We start from the raw sequence: 21623 nt of genomic DNA on the forward strand, positions 1-21623 counted from the left end.
ACTGTCTTAAAATAAACCTGGACGGATATAGTATCAGACTTCACTGATTTAAGCTAAATCTGTTTTTTTCAACTTCCATTCCAGATTCCCTCCAGAATGATTCAAGTTGACTTAGTCCCCCAGCATCCCAGGATGCTTTGCACCTCCCCCCTTTGCAGGTTGGGCTGGCTAGCCTTGGGCCAAGCTGTCTGCTCCAGCTGAGCAGGAAAGCATCTTCTAGCACCCACTCCACAAGTTTTCACTTACATGAGTAATGTTACTGGCTTTCATAGCTTCTGCTTGCCTGAGGGAAGTTACTTCTGTGCATATCAACTTGTCAGAATGGGCACTGGGAAGAGTCTTAACAGAATCAGGAGAGTGTCTACTTTTGAATATAGCCTGGCAGACCATAAATATGCTTTATGACTTTAGACATGTCTGTTCTTTGTGAATGTGTCAGACTAGTTTTTCTGGAATAATATCAAATCTTTAAAGATCCATTCAGCCAAAAGTCTGACTTTAAATAACTTTAAAAGTAGGACTAATATATAGTCTTTTTGTCTCAGACCAACACGGCTACCAAGTACATCCTTCAAACATGGAAGATGCTGAATTTTAGCCAATTTTGGACTTTAAACTTCATTGCAGAACAACAAGGAAGGTTTTTTTTTACCTCCCTGCCTGCCATCTGACACCTCCAGGGAAGGAATTTTACTTGATCAGCTTTCCATCTTCAGCTCCATCTGTGCAAAAATGAAGTGTGTTTCCTACCTATGGGGACTTTTTACCATCTTGTATCATCTATACTTCTCCCAGAGCCTGATGAAGGGACTTTCATCCCAAAAGCTTTCAGAAAAGGACAATTTTCTTGCGATTTTCCAGTTGGTCTAATAAAAGGTATCATTTTGGAAGCAAGAGTTCTAGTTTTTTGTAGGACAATTATATATGCACACAAACGTGCATGTGCACGCACGGTTTGATTAGAATTTTGAACACGTCTGCTGTCTCCCCCATTTTTCCCTTTTTCCACTTTGCAAAACAGTGTGTGTGTGAGGGGACTGAGAATGTGACTTTTTAATTTACTGCTTTGTTTGTGCTTAGTCCTATCAGTGATCTCAGCACAGCACTGGGAACAGTGCTTAACTGCAGCAGAGCAAGTACCAGGGCATAAATATCACCTTTGCATAAATCTCTCCTAAATATTGACCTGTTTGATATATTTCTGCCAGAGGATGAGTAGCTTTTTTAAAAGAACTGTCTGTGCATGTTTTGTCACCACCTCTGTGTCTATAGGCTCTTGTCAGGTATTCTCAGATTCAAAATGCTAGTTAAAGTGGGTTTGAAATGCTTTCCTGTCACTGCATTACTCCCCCCAACTTTCCTTGCATTAAAAATCCAATTAGCATTTTCAGACTTTTATTTTTTCCATTGCAGGTCATATCTCCTTATGTTGAGGTCATCCTCTCAAGAGATGATGTCATGGGGCATGCAACGGACAGCTGAAGGCCTTCCCATGCATCTGTCCTACGTGGCTTGCTGGCCCTTATGCATGCAGGGACAGACCAGCAGCTATAGGTAAGTGCTGCCTTGTGCCAGAAGATAACCACAGGTGCTTCCACCAGTTCCTGTCCTCCCCAGGCCTCCGGGAGGGTGTGTGCCTCTTCCTGATGAGAAGTCAGTGCCTTTTTGCTATGGCTTCTTAACCTAGGAGTATAAAAAGTGATGATACCCTGATACCCTGTTTCTCTTGCTTCCATACTGGGGGGGAAGGAGGGAGGGAGGGGGATGATTTCTGGTCCTGATAGCAGACAGGTCTTTCCATTAGTCTTGCTACTCCTTTGTCTCCCTTAACTGATGCCATTACAATAACTTACCCCTTATATCTCACCTTCTGCCACCTTGCTCCTAGATTGCTTGTTAAAGTACTGCAGACTCCTCCAGCACAGTTGCAGTGGAAGCATGCTCCTAGGACTACTCCCAGCCCCCACTCCCCTCCTCTCCCACCTCTCCTTTAAGGAAAGCTAGCCCAGCACAGAGTAGGTGCAGAAGAGAAGGCAGCATAAACACTGTCTTTTCCACCAGGGAGGGTGGCATGAGAGAGAGAGGGGAAATGATGATCTTCCCTTCTGGCTCTGGCCTAGTTCCTCTCCCTGTCATTTGACCCTCAACCCTGCAAGGTGTTTCAGAAAGTCACAGGCCAAGGAAGGGAGATGGCTTTGCCAAGACATCTGATCCTTTCCTTTCCCATTCCATAAATGAAAGAGGATGGGAAGAGCTTCATGCTACTAATATTAGTCAGATGACTGAGTCCCATGTCCTGCAGATGGGATACATTTGGCCTTACCTATTTGATCTTGCCAAAGCTATGCTGGAATGTAACATTGCTATGTTTTTATTTAAGTGGATAAGGGAAGCAACTAGAGGCCCCAGACCAATATCAAGGTCCCATTCCACTAGGCCATGTACACAGACATCATAAAATAGACCCTGCCTCAGAGACATATTTACAGTAATGCCTGCTACATCCTGAGCACTTTCCACACACTTGAGGAGAGCTTCTGGTTCAAGAAAACCATATCCAAGGATAGTCAACAAGACAGAGACAAAGAGAGGAGCAGGAATTTCAATGTGGAATAACAATGATGTATATACCAGCTCACTTGATTCACTGCAAGTGGGTGCAGCAGACCTAAATTAAGAGCTACTTAACTGTGAGTGAGCAAGTGAGCTCAGGGTGGGTGTTACCTACCTAGGGAGACAAATGAAACAGGACCCAGGTGTCTATGTGGGAGGCTGACAAACAGTAGCAGTGGCTGACCTACAGTCAGGTTGAAGCTTGACACCACAGCAGTAATTAGACAGGGTCAACGTTGCACAGAGCCTTGAAGATACTTTCAGTCTAAACCCAGACAGCGGGCGGGGAGGAACAGGAAGGGTGTGAGGACCAGAGAACCATAAAATCAAATTGGCTGCCAAAGCAGCAGTCACTAAAGGCTCCCTCAGAACAAGCATTTGAATTTTTTTTGTCTGTATAATTATCTTAAAAGTTACCTATGTATAGTTGTGTTTTTTGTGCTGTGCTGTAACATTTTGTGTACAGCAGGCGTTGGATATGAGACAATGTAAGTCTGTTGTAGTTGTACAGGATGTGAATAACTGTCACTTTGAATATTCCTGTTTTTGACATCCTGTTATAACTGCACGTGTGGAGTTCTTTGGGGCCTCTGTTGTTCAGTCTGTCCGTGACCCCATGTCAGTTAGGCTCGTGACCCCATGTCAGTTAGACTCTGCCCATAAAGCGCTTAGTAAGCTCAATTTGGCCCAACATACTCCAACTCCAGTAGGGCCTTAGTATTGCAGGAGTCTTCTGTCCAAGGGATTTATCACCAGGAATTTAACAACTGCCAGGCTCTCTTTATGCCTGAATGGCAAATGAAGCTGCTGCTGTTTGTGTTGTTATGATGCTCTGGAGCCCTCTTGTAGTTCGGGACCTACTATTAGGGTGGTCACTGATACATCCCCCAAATACAGGACATCCCCTTGGTGAGGGGCAGGACCACCAGCCCCCTTGGCCAATCAGAAGTGCGGGGCGGGGCCACCACTGCCTCCTGAGCCGATCAGCAGTGAGGGCTAGGGTCAATCAGCGGCAAGGGGTGGGGCTACCACAAAAAAGCCACCTCTCCTGGCTGACTGGTTGGACCCCTGCTCCTCCTGTCTGTATGTTGCCCTACCTCTACATACAGCCAATAGAATCACAAAGACAAATGGTTGACATGTATTTCCACCAACAAACTGAAAAACAGGACTTTTTGCAATCTGTTCCTCATTCAGAAACAGATCGAGGACAAAGGGTTTAAAAACAAGATGGTCTGGTACAAAACAAGACCAATGGTCACCCTACCTCCTTGGAAGGTAGTTGTAATGTTGAACCATTAAGTTAAGCAGCAGATGCTTTCTTGGGTTCTGGTTGACATCTGGCATAAATACTGATCAAGCCATTTGAAAGGTGTTGTGCAATAAGCACCAACCCTCCCTTCAGCTGCCTTGCGAGCTAAGCACTCTCAACAGCATTTGCATGTTTTCAGTTTAACTGACCTTCATGCACAACTTATTTTTGTGCACAGGGTATTTTTAAGATGAGTCCATGGGAACTCCTAAATATTTCACTCTTATGACTGGAAGAAACACTTGAGACTGCTTGCTACCAGTTGAGGATTCTGGGAAAGTCCCCAAGTGTCATTTTCAGTTTTAAAGAGAGCTTTCTAAATGTAGAAAGCCTGAGCCTATGTGTTGCCTCTGTTGCCAAAAGACTGAGTAAGAGAGGGAGTCATCTCAGGGCTCATTGAAGCCCACTCTTTCTTTTGGGGGAAAATTATATAGGTACATGCCCAGATGCACAAACAAAGGCAGATACACAGTCATACAAATTAGTCATAATTACTGATATGGTCATCAGTTGTACAATGGTCCTGTGCAAGAGGATCATGGCGTTTATTGGGCCCACCTTTATTCCTGCGTGGGAGCTACTCAGTGCCAATCCATGCACAGAAGTGAAAACAACCACACAAGTGGAAGGGAAGGAGGAGACAGAGCCTTGGTTGCAATGTGCTGGTACATGGGCTGGGCTGTTGGGGGCTGTCAGCTGGGCCAGCAAAAAGGGACACTCGATTTGCTTCCTCCATGAACAAGGGGGTGCAGTGTGGGGGGAGGGGGAGATGGCTGTAGTCTTTCTTAGATAGGATTGCGGGGGGTAGCCCCATCTCAGAGAGATGGCAAACGAGTGGTGAAAGCAGACCACAGGACAAGGGACAATGAGAGCACATCCCTTGGAGGCTCTGACTACAGCATATTTTGTAACTACATGCTCTCTGTAAAGAAAGTGACACATTCTTTTTCTTTCATGAAATGTTTCTTGGGCTCCTCGGTACTGAGTCACATGGTGTATTTAAAGATAACCATTTAATGGTGTTAAGTTCCTATACTGCTGTGTTTATCATGAATCATGACCTTATATAATATATACCCAGTGGGAAGGGTGGAGTCAGCTTGGCACAAACAGGCCCATACCAGATGCAGAATGTACAAATTAAGACATTTTATTTACACGGACACAAGGAAAAACCCATAAGATCAAGGCCTCAGATCAGGCAGAATGTGCAGGAGCAAATATCTGCTTTTACTGTCTTGATTCATGTTTCCCAGAATGCCTGACTCTTAAAGGAGCTTTTCCATTTTCAAAGGACTCATGTCTAGGCACGGGTGTTCAAATTCCAGGCGTAGCCCCCATGTATGTCATTAACACTTTAATAGAGCTACTTAAACTTGATCAGTTTATATTACAGAGCAAGAGAAATCAGTGGATGAAAGGAACCTGGTAGATGCAATATCTGGATTGCTGTAAAGCTTTAGAGACAGTAGCTCACAAACCTTCTCTTGAAACACTTATTTAAATATAAGCAATATCATCTGGTGTAATTATTAGATGGAAGATGGATCCATCCAAAGGGAATAATGAGTGGCTTTCTAACTGAGGGAGCCCTGGCCAACTGAGTGCTAAAGAGGCATGGTGCTGGGTCTGAAGGTAATTAATACTCAATGATCTACAAGACTGAATAAACAGCATGTGAAATAAAAATGTCAATTAAATTAAGAGAATAGGACCTTATTAAGGACTCAGATATAATACAAAGGGGTTTGAGGGCAGGTATGTGTGTGCACTAACCTGGGATATGGGAGACCCAGGTTCAAGTCCCTGCTCTAAATATTTCCTTTAAATACTTTGGCTGTTAGTTAGAAATGATTTGACCAGCTGTACTCAATACAGAAGTGAGGAAGCCTGACTGCAGCTGTAGGTTAGGGAAAGGACAGCTGAGATAAGTGAAGGTTAACAGGAAGAGGTCTTTTTGTTCACCAAAAGCTGTTCACACCCCTTTCTATTCCATATAAGAAGGATGTTTCCATTATGTCAGGCCACAGCCTCAAATCTGGGGCCTTGGCCTGACAGTGTGGTTGCTTATCTCCACCTGCTACCCTATGGCTAGCCACCCAGGCCGGTCAAACTAGTGTGAAGCTTCCAGCAGGACTTAACCTTCTGCCCATTCCCTGTCTCTGGAGTGCCGGCTAGGCTCAGCTGACCTCCCACTTGCCCCCATATAAAGCCCTGACCCAAACAGAAAGTGTCCAGGCGATAGGGCTCAACACCTACACTGCTTGCTGTTCCCTCCAGTTTGTGCTCCAGCTCTGCTCCTGCTTGATCTCCTGGCTTCTCAACCTAGCTTGCTCTCTGACTTCGCCGTCTGCCTGATGTCCTAGCTTTCTCACTCAGCTTGTTCCTGGACCCTGGTCCTGGACTGACCTCCTGGCTTCCTGATCAGGCTTCTGCCTGCATTTCCTAACCACAGTTTGCACCTTGACCCCTGACTAGACCCTGACCTGGCTGCCCGCAACCTAATATCACATTATCCCCTGAGCAGTATTATGTGTTTTCTACGTGCCATCACCTGTGTGGAGTAATGACACAGAAGAAAGGTTTGCAATGGTTTTAATGTCAAGAAAAGAGATAAGGATCAGAAAGAGGAGAAAGCATGGGGGAGGAAAGTGAGGAAACAGAAGAAAACGTAAGAAAAGGGGAAAGAAAGCAGTTTGATTAATATGGAAGAGAGGAGGAAGTAAAGGGGTCAAATTAAAGAAGTTAAATATTTAAACCTTTCAATTGTATAGAGAGGCTCTCATCACTACCCCAGTTATCAGCAAGCGTATTGACAAGAGGGTAAATTAAACAATTTGGTATTTATGCTATTGCAATTAATTTGGGTTTTTTTCTGACAGAAGAGGGAAAATTAAAAGGTGGGAAGTGAGTAAGTACAGTCCCAGAAGGTATGGGAGAGTAAAAGAATCCTTTTATCAACTACTTATCTGGCTAGAGGATGAGTGTTATATTAGTACTCATATTTTTCCTGTCAAAAAATATATCCTCATCCTCCCTGCTTGTGAGTTTTGAGGCTCTTAACCAAAGCCCTGTGAAGCTGGTGGCTGTTAAGATTCTAACGTAAGGGAATGAGAAATTTAAAAGTGAATGTTGGGGTTTTAAAAATCTTAAGTCCTTTCCTTACAAATCTAGCCCTGAGATAATAATAAATTAAAATAAACCCACATTTACACATCACCAGGGAGGACAGGATAAAGCCTCAGGCTCCATTTGTGCAGCATAATAATAAAGGGGGATGTCTCCACTCTCTACCACATCAAGGGTAAACTGAATGCTTAAGTTTCGGGTATAGTCTCCACCCCAAAATAATCATCCCATGGCTCTTTCCCCCCAAATGCTTGGGGTAATCTTGGTGTGATTATGGCAACAAAGGATTTCTAACATGGGTGTGGGTTGCAACGAAGCAAAAAAAAATCTTGTAAATCTTCCCTTAAATTCTCAGAACTTAATAACCAAAGTCTCTCAGTTTTGTGTTTGAAATTAGTCTTTAAAAATAGCTAGAATCAAGATGCTATGCTTGTTGTATACAAATTCTTGACCCCCACTCCTGCCCCAAAATGGAATAGATACAGTTGAGGTACGCAAAATAATATATTATATGCAACCAACATTTTAACAATTAATTAGCAGTTCTGAGATGGACAACTGTGAGATTTTTCTATTCCTTGATTTTTCAACTTATGTGCATATGTGTAATATGCTTGTAAAATGGGTCTTGTGTCCACCAGTTGTCCACACAAGATGATAGTCTGCCATTGCAACCAACTAGCAGACTTACTCTACTTACCTCAAGTAGGAAAGAGTATACATTGGTTCAGAAGATCCCAGTCCAGCCCTGCTATAAAAGTGTCTACTGGAAATTGTTAAATGAGCATAACTTATATATACTATTTCCACTTTCACATACATTCAAAATTATGTACACAAATGTCTAATTAAACACAAATATACTCTCAGTTTATCAGATAATATCGCCCTTTTGGTATGATCCAGTAAAATGACTTCATATACTTAATGTGAAGAAATAATCAGAAAGGCTGCATCCACATGAGCGCAAATGTTTGTTTCCCTGGGGACAAGTAGTAGTGATACCTTATGCCACTGCTACTTGCCCCCCGGAAACATGCATGCCACGCACCCTCTTGCAGACAGCAGTACCCTGGGTGGGGTAGGGGAGGCTGTGGCCAGCAACTGTGTGGGCCCCAGCAGCCTTACCTGGGGTCCTGGGGGCCTCGGGGAGTTACAGCCGTGGGGCTCACGCAGTTGGGAGCCTGGCTGGAAGCCGGAGTATGGCTCCAGCCAGCCAGGCTCCAGTTTTGGGCGATGCAAGCTGCCGCCACATACGCAACCCCGCTTTTTTTGGCATGGTTTTTTTTGACACCAGGATTTCCCAGGGTCAGTCACCCCTCCCAACCCTGTGATGCAAGGTAGCAGTACAGGGAACTGCATGTGGTGTGTGGTGCTGCAGATGGGTCTGTGGTGCCACATGCCACGCTTCCATGCTCACCTGGGCAAAGAGGGGAAAGTATAGGATAGGGAAGAAAGAGAAGAAAACATAAGAAAAGGCAAAAGAACAACAGTTTGAGTAATGTGGAAGACAGGACAAGGTAAAGGAGTAAAGTGAAAGGAGTTAAATAAATATTTTTAAAAACTTAAATTTTCACAAAGGCCTTCATCACTACCACAGTTATCAGCAAATATACTGGCAGGGGATTTAATGAAACAATTTGATACTTGGTATTACTGTGTGGACAGTAAAAGTAGAATCAGCAAGGGACATACTCACAACACGGCCAGGGATATAGTCATATCTATAATAAAGTCAATAAAATAAAAACTCTGCTGTGTATCCTTTGATGTTTTGCCTCCCTGAGCAACAAGAGGAAATGTACATTTTTAATGGAGCTTTTATGGTACTTGTACTCTTGGACATACAGACATGCAGTTTTTCATCTTTTTATCTGTAGTGGTTTTAGGACATGTGTTGAATACATGAGATCTGCATTTTTCATATCAAGCCCCACAGAGGGATCTCCAGTTTTCTTTTGCCTGCTCACTGATAGTGAATAACTCAGAAGACCTGAATCATTTGATGGGTGGCTAAGGACTCCTTTTCCTATAAATTCGTCACCATAATAGAGGTAACCTGTAGCACTTGCATTAGCTGGTCTTACTTTTAACTACCTGGAAGACTGAAGCTTTTCCATGGAAGACCCTGAGTATTGGAACAAACTTCCTTCCCTTGCAGGAGAACTGACCCCGCATGTTAAACATGCTGAGAATATCCTGATTTGTGTCCAAGATGAGCCTGCATTTTTGCCTAGCCAGGATGAACTGTGGCAATTTAAAAAACTGCCAAGGATGTCAACTAATAACAGCCATACCTTGCATTTTTATGGTAGATTTCAAAGTGCTTTACAAAAGAGAGAATATTAGGCACAGAGGCTTAAAGACCTAATGTCTATGAAATCTATTAAATCAAACTCCTTTTCCCTGCTTCCATACCGGAAATAGCTCGAGGCTGGAAGGCAGCACAGACAGAAGTTACAGAAGACACTAGTTTGAAATGTCTTCATCTTACCCCTCATGCAATGAGGGGGTCAGATTTTCAACTGATTGGCCATTTTTTAAGCTGTCTGCAGCTGTGCACCTGTCTGGTCATGACTATAAACTGCTTTCTGTGGTCAGATCAGGTGAAATTTGTCACTTCTGCCTGTGCCCTCTAATTCTCGTTTTACCTCTGTTTCTTTCTGTGCATTTCATTATTAACAGCTAAATACATGCTGTACTTTAAAATTAAATGTTTTCTGCCTTGAGGAATGCTTTGGCAAACACTTTTCTAAGTGATTGCCTTGAATTAAGAATTAGGAATGCTATGCAGTAACACCATACAATACCTTTCATCCTACACTTGCAAACCCCAGCTGGACCCAGCACCACCTACCCCCAATACTAGCCTGTAATGAGAGAACAAACCTACAGGTTGAGTTAGAGAGTAGAAGTTTGGATACCTGCATGGACTAGCACATATCCCCAGTGATCCAGTCAGTCTGTACATGATTCCCTCTCTGACCTAATGGAATACCAGTTTTCAGGGACACAGCACAAGAAAAGTCTCTTTTCCTAGGCACCTGCCTGGGAGGGGTATAGGACTTGAGGCGTAGGTTTAATGAGCATCTGTTTCCTTCCCTGTTAAGTGTAGATGAGACTATTAATGCAAAATTGAAAACAACCAAACATATTTTCTCCCGTAGTCTGAATCTAGGTGGGAAAGATCAAGTCTTGAACTTCTGTTCTGAGAGGTGCTATCCATTCAGAGTTGATAGACATGGACAATTTGGAATACTATGTATATCTTTTATTTAAAATCCTTATTTTATAGCTGCTAAAATAATTACTGAGCATGTCTGGTTACTGCCACACTGGGTCGAGGGCCTTCTAGGCAAAATGTCCTGCCCTGCCCTCCACATGTGTACAGAATTAGACCAAAATTCCTTTGTCTTTCTCACTGCTTCCTCCCCTCCACCAATTATTTGGGCCAAAGTAAAATTATGTAGGATAAGGAATGAGTTCCATTGTCTTTCACTCTGCCCGACAAAACCGCTCTTTTTACATATCAGACGTATCACTATTATTTTTTTTGCAGGAAGAAAATCTACACATTGTTGGCAGCTTTTATTTCATTCAGAGATAACAGCAAAGGTGCCTAAACATCCATGAACAGTCTGTATGGCATGCTGTTATCCTGAACTAAAGCTTAAGCCCTGCATTTTTTTCTTTTGAACAGAAAATCTATCATTTATTTTACTGATATTCCTGGCAGAAGAAGGGAACAGACAGTTCTAGAAACTGCTTTAAAAAACACCTCATAGTTATACTGAGACCACAGTCTAAAGCTACCAGTATAGGGCTCATTTAGAATCAGAGTCATAGAAAATGGGGGCTGGAAGGGACCTCAGGTCATCTAGTCCAACCCATTGCTCAAAGCAGGACCATCCCCAGCTATATCATTCCAACCCAACTATAGCATCCCAGCATTTGTGCAAGGTACTTAGTGCACTCGATTGCCACTGGAGTCAACAGAAGTTAAAGGTATTCCTAGGAAGCTCTTAGGTCCTTATAGAATAAGGTCCAACTGAAAGTCATAAAAAATGACTAATTTGACTGCTTGTATTGAAAACTGTTGCATAAAGCTAATACAGGGAAGAAAAAGAATGCAACTCTGTAACAATTAGTCTGAAAAAAGGTGGAGTTTCAATATTCTCTGGGGAAAGAAACTACTGAACTTAACTGGAAGGGGGTTTTTTGTGTTACCTTTTTTTTTTTCTTTACCCATGCAACCAATTTTTTTTGAATTGGTCAAGTACATTCTGCAGAATGAGCATAATTTACATGCCAGGTTTAAAAGCTGAGACATTTTTCAGTTGCGAGAGGAAGAAGACTTTTTTTTTTAATAGGAGGAAAAGTATATTTTTTCCAGCCTCACATAACTCAGGAAACAGCTGGATATATTTTACTCAAACTTCTCAGAAAAATTTACTTTTCAAATGCGAACAAGCATGAAAAATTTCCACTCTAAAGAAGACAGTTTTCAGGCAGCTGAGGGCAGGGGCAAAAAAGGAAGTTACCACCCTAATTAATAGCATTCACAACATGCAAGGGCCGCAGGCTGAATGGAATACTTGGAGAAAAATGGTTATCATAATGACAATATAAAACACAAGCCCAAATAAAACATGCCTTGTTTTTAGTAGGCAGAATATAGAAAAAAAAGATTTTTCCAGGCTCATTGCTATGACAAAGTGAATCCTCCTGGGCACACAGGGCATTTTTACATATGCAAGTGTCTTAGAGATGCTTTAGTTCAAAAGTGCACCACCACCATTTTCTGCGCTCTGACACGCATTTCCTCACTTAAACAAATGCACACGGCACAGCATGGTGCACATCAGCTCACGTGCAGAACAGACTCAGTTAATCGAGTCTGCTCCGAAGCAATGGATCTCCGGCATGTTACAGGATGAAAAGGTATGTGTATAAATGCCCACAGAGTATGCTGGAAATGTGGCATTGGGAACTTCCTGGTGTGGCAGACTGCATCCTGCAATGCCCCCCTGTGTTCCCAAGAGTACATACTCTGTGTCACACAAGATTATGGATCAGACCCTTGCAAGAGCAGTAGCAAGACTGTTAGTTCTGTACCTTAAGTAGTTTTTTTATAAGTTCCTGTAAATAAGTCTTATTTCCATACATGGATGGATCTAGGATTCTGTAAAGGGTGAGGGTGCAGATGGTGAGGTGCATTATCACACATAAAGCAACGCACATTTTTCTCCAATTAGAAATAAACTAGAACCTTTACCAATATGCTAGGGGCCTAGGGCTGTATTATTCAGTTTAAGATTGAAGCAAAACCAAATATAACTTCATTGGAATAAATTTAAAAATTTGCAGTGCTGTGAAAAAAGAGCTTCACTGTCAGAGAGCAGAATTGAAAGCAAAGCTTAGCTTGACTGGTGGAACAGCAAGACAATTCAGAAGAAGAGAGAGTCGTTAACACTTGTGGAATGAAGAGTTTAGAAGAGATCAGGTAGATTAAAATGAACCATTAAGTCAATTGATTCCCTTCAGCACTGCCTAACTAGCAGTGCTGCTGCCAGTGCCAGGCAGTTGGTTTTAAACATTGGGTGGAACAGGAATCAAAGAGGCAGTGGGTGGGGGGAAGCACACCATTGTACCCTTCCCCAGATCCACCCCTGTTTCCACATGAGCTTCATCAAAATATTACCAACACTTACTCACTGGTTACTTTGGGTGTAAGCTACTGTGGTCAGCCAATAGCTACACTGTGAGAGGGTTAACACAAGACTCTGCCCCTTCTATTTGCTGAGCAGATATTTTGACACCTGCATGGCATGCACGGTGTCTCCAAGAGTGCTTCTTCCCTGGTAAAGAAAACTTCTTTCATGCTTAAAACATGCAGTCCAATTTTGGAAGGCTGATTTTGGGAGAGAAAGGTGCATGTTTTATGTTAGAAAATATGGTATTTATTTTCTGCCTAATGCCTCAGGTGTGACCACGTGTGTGTTTGCATAAAACCATGTTCAAGTTAGAGAAGTTTGTTATATAGTAGGGTTGTGAAAGCTTCAGTTGCTGATTTAATTCTGTGGAGATTTGGCCCAATTTGGTGGCCAAGTCTCTGATTCCGAATCGAATCAGGAGACCCTTTAATTCAGACATAGACACAGCTTTAATGTTTTTTCTACATACCTCAAGGTACCAGGTGGCTTGTGAATGCTGCAATGCTGTGGTGCATGGAGCATCCCATGGGGAGGGGGGGATGTCCCCTCCACGCTCTGCAGCAGATTCAGATTCAGCCAAATCCAACTGGGGCTGTGATCCGAATCAACAAAGTGAATCACTGTCCCCGATTCAGGCTGAATCCGAACCTAAATCAAATACAGCCCATTTCACACACCCCCTACTACATAGTATCATTCTCCCCTTGTTCACACATAACAATTAGAACATAGCTGCTGCTCTTCTAAAACATTCCCCTTTTGAAACAGTTTTAAATGTGTGTGTCCATACCCTAACCCAACACACAACAACTGACTATAACAACAGAAAGTATAAGGGTAAGGAGTACAAGGGAAACAATAAGAATATGCATTTAACTCATTAGGACCCAATTCTGTAGCCAAAGAAGTCAATTGCAAAATTTCAGAAATAACCAATTGACTTTAGTGAAGCCCTTGGTGTGCTTACAGCTCCCCTTATTGCACATTTATTGACTAAAAAAAGCCGTTTTTTAAGTCAGTCAGCAAAAAGCCACAGTTCTACTCACACAGAACTACAGAAGCTGCAGCTTGGCTTTACCTTCTGTTGAATGTTGCCAGTCATAGCCACACCTATGTCCTCTTAGTTAATTAAAAATATAGGGAAACTAATTAAACTGGAAGATTTACAGTGCTGCTGATTAGTTCTACTGCAGAGGACCTCACAGATTTTAATCCCATAGTTATTGGTTGCAAGTAGCTAGTGACTGATAATGGACAAGTACCATAATTCACCCATAGGTGCCTCATTTAGCTATGTTATATGGTACTATATACTAAGAGTCCTTGAAAAACAACCTTTGTAACTACTCTTGGTTTTAATGAAAACCAGAATTCTTTCAGGAATGGAACAATAAAAATATAAGGAGTTTGTTCTTCTAGCTGAACTTCCAGTGACGAATATTAAAGGCATACAGTTCACTTGGTACAATGCTTATATTAGTTTATACATTCAAATTTAGTGTTATATAAGTAGAGCTTGAAAAAAATATAGGGAAGCATTTCAGTCAAAACAAATATTTTGTCCTACATTTTTAGTGAGTTTGAGAATCTGATCTTCCTGCTCTTGCATTTTAAATCTCTGTGGCTTGAACTTGATTTTCTAAGTTTCCATAGGACTGTCCAAATTGGTTAGCAGCACAGCCATATTTTCAATGTCTATTGTAGTCTATCTAGTTTTTATCAGCTCCAGGAAAAATCTTGACTTATAGCTGAGTAACTTTCTTTTCAATTTGATATTTTTATTTTAAGCTTTTCCCATTTCAGCTACTGCATAGTTAACTTTCTGTATTGTTTAGTCTACAGATGCAAACTTAGCATTATAAAGTATAGAACAAATCATCCCAACAAATAAATGCCAGAACCACAGCAACCAAATGAAATAAAACAGATTAAAATATCTTTGGCAAGAAGTTATAAGGTGAAACTATAGCTGGTTATGTATGTAGTTAGGTGATTATAATGGCTCTTTTGGCCTTAATTTATGAATAATTGAAACAAAGTAAAGAATTATTTGATCAAACAAACTGACATTCAGGATGCAGGATGCTCCTGGAAATACGAGTTCCTGAAGTATCTGGAGGATTTATTTTCATCTCTAATTTGGAATGTTAACTATCCTATTCTTTGGCATATGAAGTACACTCTGATAACATATTGATGGATAGTTTGTATATATGTGTTATTCTCATGATTAGGGTACTGCCCATTAAAAACCCATTTCACCAAGTTTAATTTCTTAGCATTAAATGATGTTTAATGGCTGGATGGTCTTTATTCTAAGCTTTTTGGTCTTCCAAATTCAAGACACCAGTAGCTTGGTCCCCTTAGTATGCAGCTCTTGTGCCTAATACCTGTCTTTGTTTTTCATTCTTTAAGGGCGCCATGCGCACAGTTGGTTTTAGCTGCTATTTCACTGTAGCAGCACACAAAAACAGAGGAGTGCACTGCTATGGCGAAGTAGTTGCCAGTCATGTGTAGACTTACATGATCACTATGTCACCATAGTGCATCATATGGCAACATAGCGCATTGGTACGGTGATACAGGGTGATGTGTAGATGCACCCTAAGTGCCCTGCATTATCTCCCACTCTAAGGATGTAGACATATGGCATGTTTATTTTGGAACAATTTTACTCCAAAGTAAAATTATACTGGTGTGCTGAGTGGTACAGGCACAGCCAAGCGCCCTATGCAGTCCTGCAGCTGGGAGCCCTGATCAACTGATGGGTACTTTCAGGCATAGGGAGCACCACTTGTCAGTGTAGGGGAGCCTAGGATTATAATTTCAGGGTCCCTGTGCACCAGCAATCTGGCACAGTTGTAATCTGACCTGTGATCCCACAATCACACCTCCCGCCATGCACATGTGGCACATCAGGAGGCTCAGTTTTTGGGACTGAAAGAGGAACAGGAGAATGACACAAGTTCTTAAAAGCTGAACACAGCATATCTATCCCTTCTTTCAGCGATTCTTCCATGTTTTCATTTTCACAATGCAAGAGTATTGGAGCTCTCAGTTATCTTAAAAAGCAGCATATTTCCAACTGATACAAGATTATTGTCATAATAATAATAGGCACAATTAAGCTGCGAAATGTATTGCCATGAGAGATCACTGAGGTCACACTCTTATTAAGATTAAAAAAAGAAGGAGGAATGTTCATAGTTACATTAGTGAAGATTTAGCATAGTAACAACAACAATTTGTAAAGGATATTCACCCCTTCTACTTCAGAGCATTAGCTAACTTTTAACAGCGGGAATTAGGAAAAGATTATTCTATGAGCCTCTAGGCAGCAGTGGCTGACTCCTTTCAAAGGTAACATCTTTTGAATGCAGAGCTGTCACTGAAATATAAAAAGTTCCAGCAGATTTTGAAAAGCTACTCTCAGATTTTGGGTTGCCACTAGAAATCCACTTTGAAGGAGAGGGAAATTATGGGTGTAAGCGGTTGTTGGTCAGAAGGTATTTTTTGCCTTTTCAAGAAAAGGAGACTATGGATAATATTCACTGTGCATGTAACATCAACTCAAGAAGGATAGGATGGGAGTGTTGTTTACTAAGCAATTAATTCAATTGCTAGGCTATTTCAAATGCTCGGCTTGGGCGTGTCTACACATGACATAGTGTCCATGGGCATCTACACATGACCAGCAGCTATGTCGCTGTAGTGATGCACTCCCCTACTATAGCACGATGCTACGGCAAAGTAGTGGCTAAAAATAACCGTGTGCCGCACATACAGTGTGTACAGGCTGTTACTGAACTGGGATGTAGTACTTCCTTTTGTAAGTACTAAATCACGGCACAGCAACAATGTTGCCATAGCAACACGTGTAGATGCGCCCTATACATTGCTAAACCGCCTTGCCCCATGCTCCTTAAGGTTGTTTGTTCTTTAATGTTGGAATGCATTGATGAAAGGACAACTGTATTTGGAGAGTCTCCAAATACATCAGTTCCTTAGTGGAATAAATCCAAAAAAATATAAGCTAAGGAAACAGGTATTGCATTAACTCAGTCTATCAGATTGTAAGAAAAAATAAGGGAAATAAATGTTTACAGCCTCAGCATTTACATGCTGCAGTGATTTAGTGTTAATTTCTGAGAACACTGAGGTCAATGGGGGACGTTTTGTATTCAGCAGTAATGAAATTAAGTCAGATGCCCAAAAACAGAGTTCAGCGATTTCATGTTAGGCTTCTGCTGCATAAAGGTTGACCGAAATCCTGAATAAAAACAAGCTGTAACTGCAGAAATATTCTGTTCGTACACGGTTGGAGGTACTGTGTAATAACAGGTATGGGGCTCATGATTTCGGGACAAAAATTACACATAAACCAGTATAAGTGAAAAGAAACTGGTTCAAATCTGTAACACAACAGACGTTCAATGCACATAAACCACTTTCAAAATGGCTGAAACCAGTTTAAGATAAACCTGGATGGATGTAGTGTCAGACTTAATTGATTTAGGTTAAATCAGTGTATTGAACTTTTGTCCCATATCGCCTTCAGATTCAAGTTAAATCACAGTTCCCCAGCATCCCAGGATACTTTGCACATCCCTCACAAACCCCTCTGTCACAGGCTGGGCAGGCTAGCCTTGGCCCAAGTTGTCTGCTCCAGCTGAGTAAGGAGGCATGCTCTAGCACCCTCCAGTTTCTGACCTGAGCCACTGCAGGCATGTGGCTGCATTTTCAGAATCAAAAGTGAATGTCTGTTCACTTGCTTATTGGTTCAATCTATACAGCTTAGACTAACCTGTGATGACTGAACTGATTAAACTTCAGGCTTTGTGACTGTCTGTACTTAGCCATGCTCATTTTTGCAAAGTCTGAACTTTTTTGCAAATGACTTTCCTCAGTACTCCCAAATAAAGGATGAAGAAAATAGCAACAAAACTTGCACTGGAAACAGGTCGTGGTATTTAAGTACAGCCTCCCATTTTAAAGAAAGGGAAGAAATTGAGAAAAATTAAAAATAGGATGGAAGTTAGAGGTTGGAATGAGTTCATAAAAGCACAAGCTAAAAAAATCTGTGAGTAGAAGGGTGTTGTTTGGGGTATGGCTTCTCAAGAATGTCCCTGTTAGGCGAGAAGTCTGAGAATTCATAGACTTTTAGGTCAGAAGGGAGCATTATTATAGTCTCCTTTGACATAGGCCATAGAATTTAATCCAGTAATTTCTGCTTTGAGACCAATAAATTTTAGTTAGAACGATGTCAGGGTTAAATTAAAGAGCTCAAGTTGTGGAGAACTTATCAAATTCCCTGGTAAGCTGCTTTACTGCTTAATTATCCTTTCTGTAGAAATTTGCAGTACTTCCAGTATGAATTTATCTCACTACAGATCAAAGAGCCCTTTTGTTTTTAAACATGTATGCAATGATGTCTGTACAAATTGGGTGTGGGTGCTCCACAATCTATATGTTTTTTGGGGGTTTTTATGCAACTCACAACAAGATACCACTGAACTGCACTAATGGCATCAGAATTTGTGAATGTATTTCCTTCCCAAATTTAGACTATTCTGTGAATCACTGAAAGGCAAAGTCTGGGTTTCAAGCATTGGGGGTGAAAGGTCAGACAATTTTAGTATAAATTCTTAGTTTCCTTTGAGACTTATGCCACTCCTTATGGGAATATCCTGTGAGAGGGTGTGATCTAACATAACAAGAATAGCCAGGATTGGTATGTAAGGCAGCACAGCTACATCTGAAGAAGATGAAACACTGGTTCAATTGTTTATCACTCCGTCCCACTAGAATCAAAAGCTTATTGTCTGACATATATGAACTGAAAATTGCCTGACACCCAAAAAGGGCAAGCCCCCTCTTCTGTTGAGGCCCCTGAAGATAGCTAATTTGAACCTGGCCTTTTAATATCTTGAAATAAATGTTGAAAGCATGCTCAATATCTGTTTTGTTCCTGTATTGGAGTACAGAATCCAAGTGTTCTCTGTTGCCAGAGATAAGAGCACTCAGGCATACCATTTATTTTGATGGAGATTATCCATCTAGAAAGAGGCAGAGAAAACTTTTATCTTCTTTTATGGAGGTATGATACCAACTACTAGATTTAAAGTTGCTGGGCACATACAAAATTAATTAACTGACTCTGATTTTGTTTAAAGTTTGCAATCAGTCTCTTCCTATACCATTTCATTGTGATTGTTTATACAGTGTTATAGAAATGCATGCTACTTACAGACCAATATATAACAGAGCCTGACCTCCAGGGATGCAGTCTCAATCATTGCCATTATACACCTGCAAAATGTTGTGAACTCTCATAACATTTATATTGACTAATCAATGCTGTGTTTGCTAAATCTGAGTGGTTCTTGTTTTCCATAGTATAGTTAACATCATGAACTCTAAATTATACTGAGTACTGGGAGAATAAGTACATGTTTTCCAAAGACAAAACATTAAATCTGAATTCTGCTGTACACATCATATAATCATATGTTTCAACCTGCCATCAGCCTCCCAAGCAGTCTACATATTGTTGTGCCCTTAATCTAGGCATTGTAATAAAAATAAATAGACTTTACAATGCAGCCATTATACTTGTTTGACCTTTTATATAATTGTGTATCACTTCACGTTTGTACCAGGATGTGTATGTCAGAAAGTTTATGAAAGTAATTTAGGAAAATATGCAAACCACGTAATGTAGATAAGAACATGTATAACAACAGGGGTGAATAGTGGAGATGGAGGCAGAAGCATTATATGGTAGTACATACAGGGATTAACAACTAATTTAACTTGGGGAGAGATCTAATAAAGGACTTAGGCACCTAAAGCAGGTGGTCTAAAATTGACAATCAAAACCCCTATTTAGTTGCTACCTAATATGGGAAGCACCTACACTCAGGAAGCACTTCATTGTTTGATTTTAAATATCCCAGGTGTCTAGAATTCTGCTTCTGTGCATACCCAGAACTGTCTCAGTCTGAGTCCCATGGAGCACCTATACACATGCAGAGAGGCTTCTTCAATTCTCTGTCATTACAGCACATTGAAACAGACTTGATTAACCACTCAATTAAACACTTCAGCAGACTCTGGCATCACATGTATCAGCATCCTCATGCTGAAAAATGGTGGCGGGGTGCTTTAACTAAAGCTTGTCAAAAAAAAAGTTAAAGTGCCCCGGCTGCCATTTTTCAGTATGGGGATGCAGATACAAGTGATGCTGCAGGAGAAATGCCCTGAGACCAGAGAGAGTGTGTGTAAGAGGGAGCCTGACTCTGTGATGTTAATGATTAGGCACTCATATGGAAATGGCCTGTCCTGGGTTCAGGGCTCCGGTCCCTCCTGAGGACAGTTCTGCATTCTGTCCTATGACTGTTCCATGTTAAATACAGAAAAGTTGAATTTTAACATCATTGGTAATCACTCGAACTTGAGGATGATTGTCTTCCATGATTGCCTTATCTGTGGGTCCAGAGATGGCTGACAAGACCAATCCTAGATTGACAGGTTCTGTTGTAATTTAGGCATATGTTCCTATATGGGGTGGGTGTCTCTGGATTCTTGGTTCAGTCCATGGCACACTGTTTCTGCCACTCTCACATTTCCATCTCCTGTTGTCATTGTGAGGTTTCAATGTCCTGAGATCCTTGCAGCAGACCCTTCCTCCATTTGGGGTGGTCCTGGGCAATAGTCTCCCAGGAGTTGAGGCGGATGTTACATTTTTTCAAGCTGGCCTTAAGTACATCCTTGAAGTGCTTTCTCTGACCTCCTCTTGAGCATAGGCCTTGCCTGAGCTGAGAGAATAAAACTTGCTTCATCTGAAGTCAGACAGCCAGGTGATGTGGCTGGCCCAGCAAAGTTGATATTGGATGGTCATCACCTCTATGCTCATGGTGTTTGCTTGTGAGAAGATGCTAACAGTGTGTCTCTCTACCTACTGTATTCAAAGGGTCTTCCACAAGCAGCACTGATGGTACTTCTCCAGTGATTTGAGGTGGTTCCTGTACACTGTCCATGTTGCAACTCCATACAGTAAGGTACGGTTCATAACTGCTTGATAAACCATGAGCTTGGTTTCAAATCTGATGATGTGATCTTTGAACACCCATTTCCTCAGGTGTCTGAAGGCTGTGCTTGCACATTTAAAGTGATGTTGGATTTCTTCATCAATGTCAGTCTTCTGTGAGAGATGGTTTCTGAGGTATGGGAAATACTTAGCATCCCCCGGAGTCTCACTGTAAATCTGAATTACTGGAGCTGGAGACTGCTCATTAAGAATTTGTTGATGGAGGACCTTAGTCTTCTGAATGTTAAGTGTCAGTCCCATTTTCTTGTAAGCCTCAGTAAAGACATTGACACTTGCCTGAAGATCTGCACACAGCAGCAGGGGTGGGTAAATACAGCCTGTGGACTGGATCCAGCTTGCCAAGTGATTGCCTTGCCTGCGGTGGGTCCCTCAGCTCAGCCCAGGAGTAGGGGGCAGCTCAGGCCATGGCACATGTGGCTGGTCCTGCCATCACTGGGTGAAGAGGTGCTACCTGGCACAGAGTGCAGCCCACCCTATGCCCTGTGAAGCTCTCAGGCATGCTGGGAGTTGTAGTTCATGGGACCAGGTAGCAGGGCAGGGGTGGCACCGTGGCTGGACTCAGCTTCCCAGCAGCCCCCATGGCAGCAGCTCCTTCCAGCTGCCACTGCCAGTGTCTCTGCTGCCACTGCTGGACCCAACCCCACTACCTGTGCATCCCAGCCCGTCTGCCCCACACACTTCTGGGGGTGCCAGGCAAAGCAGGTGAGAGGGCAGGATCTTTAAGGAGACCAGCCTGGGCAGGGCG

At 41.9% G+C, this 21623-nt stretch overlaps 1 long non-coding RNA gene across 1 annotated transcript; it reads left to right on the forward strand.

Annotated features, from left to right (window-relative positions):
- Positions 1-367: 367 nt before the first annotated feature.
- Positions 368-20791, forward strand: LOC149873485 (uncharacterized). The gene is made up of 3 exons (XR_016439862.1): positions 368-876; positions 1414-1554; positions 20741-20791. It is a non-coding gene; the product is annotated as an uncharacterized LOC149873485 (long non-coding RNA).
- The last annotated feature ends 832 nt before the right edge of the window (positions 20792-21623 follow it).

Source organism: Crocodylus siamensis, chromosome 1, assembly GCF_052110815.1.
Source record: "Crocodylus siamensis isolate JL-2025a chromosome 1, ASM5211081v1, whole genome shotgun sequence".
Classification (NCBI taxonomy): domain Eukaryota; kingdom Metazoa; phylum Chordata; order Crocodylia; family Crocodylidae; genus Crocodylus; species Crocodylus siamensis.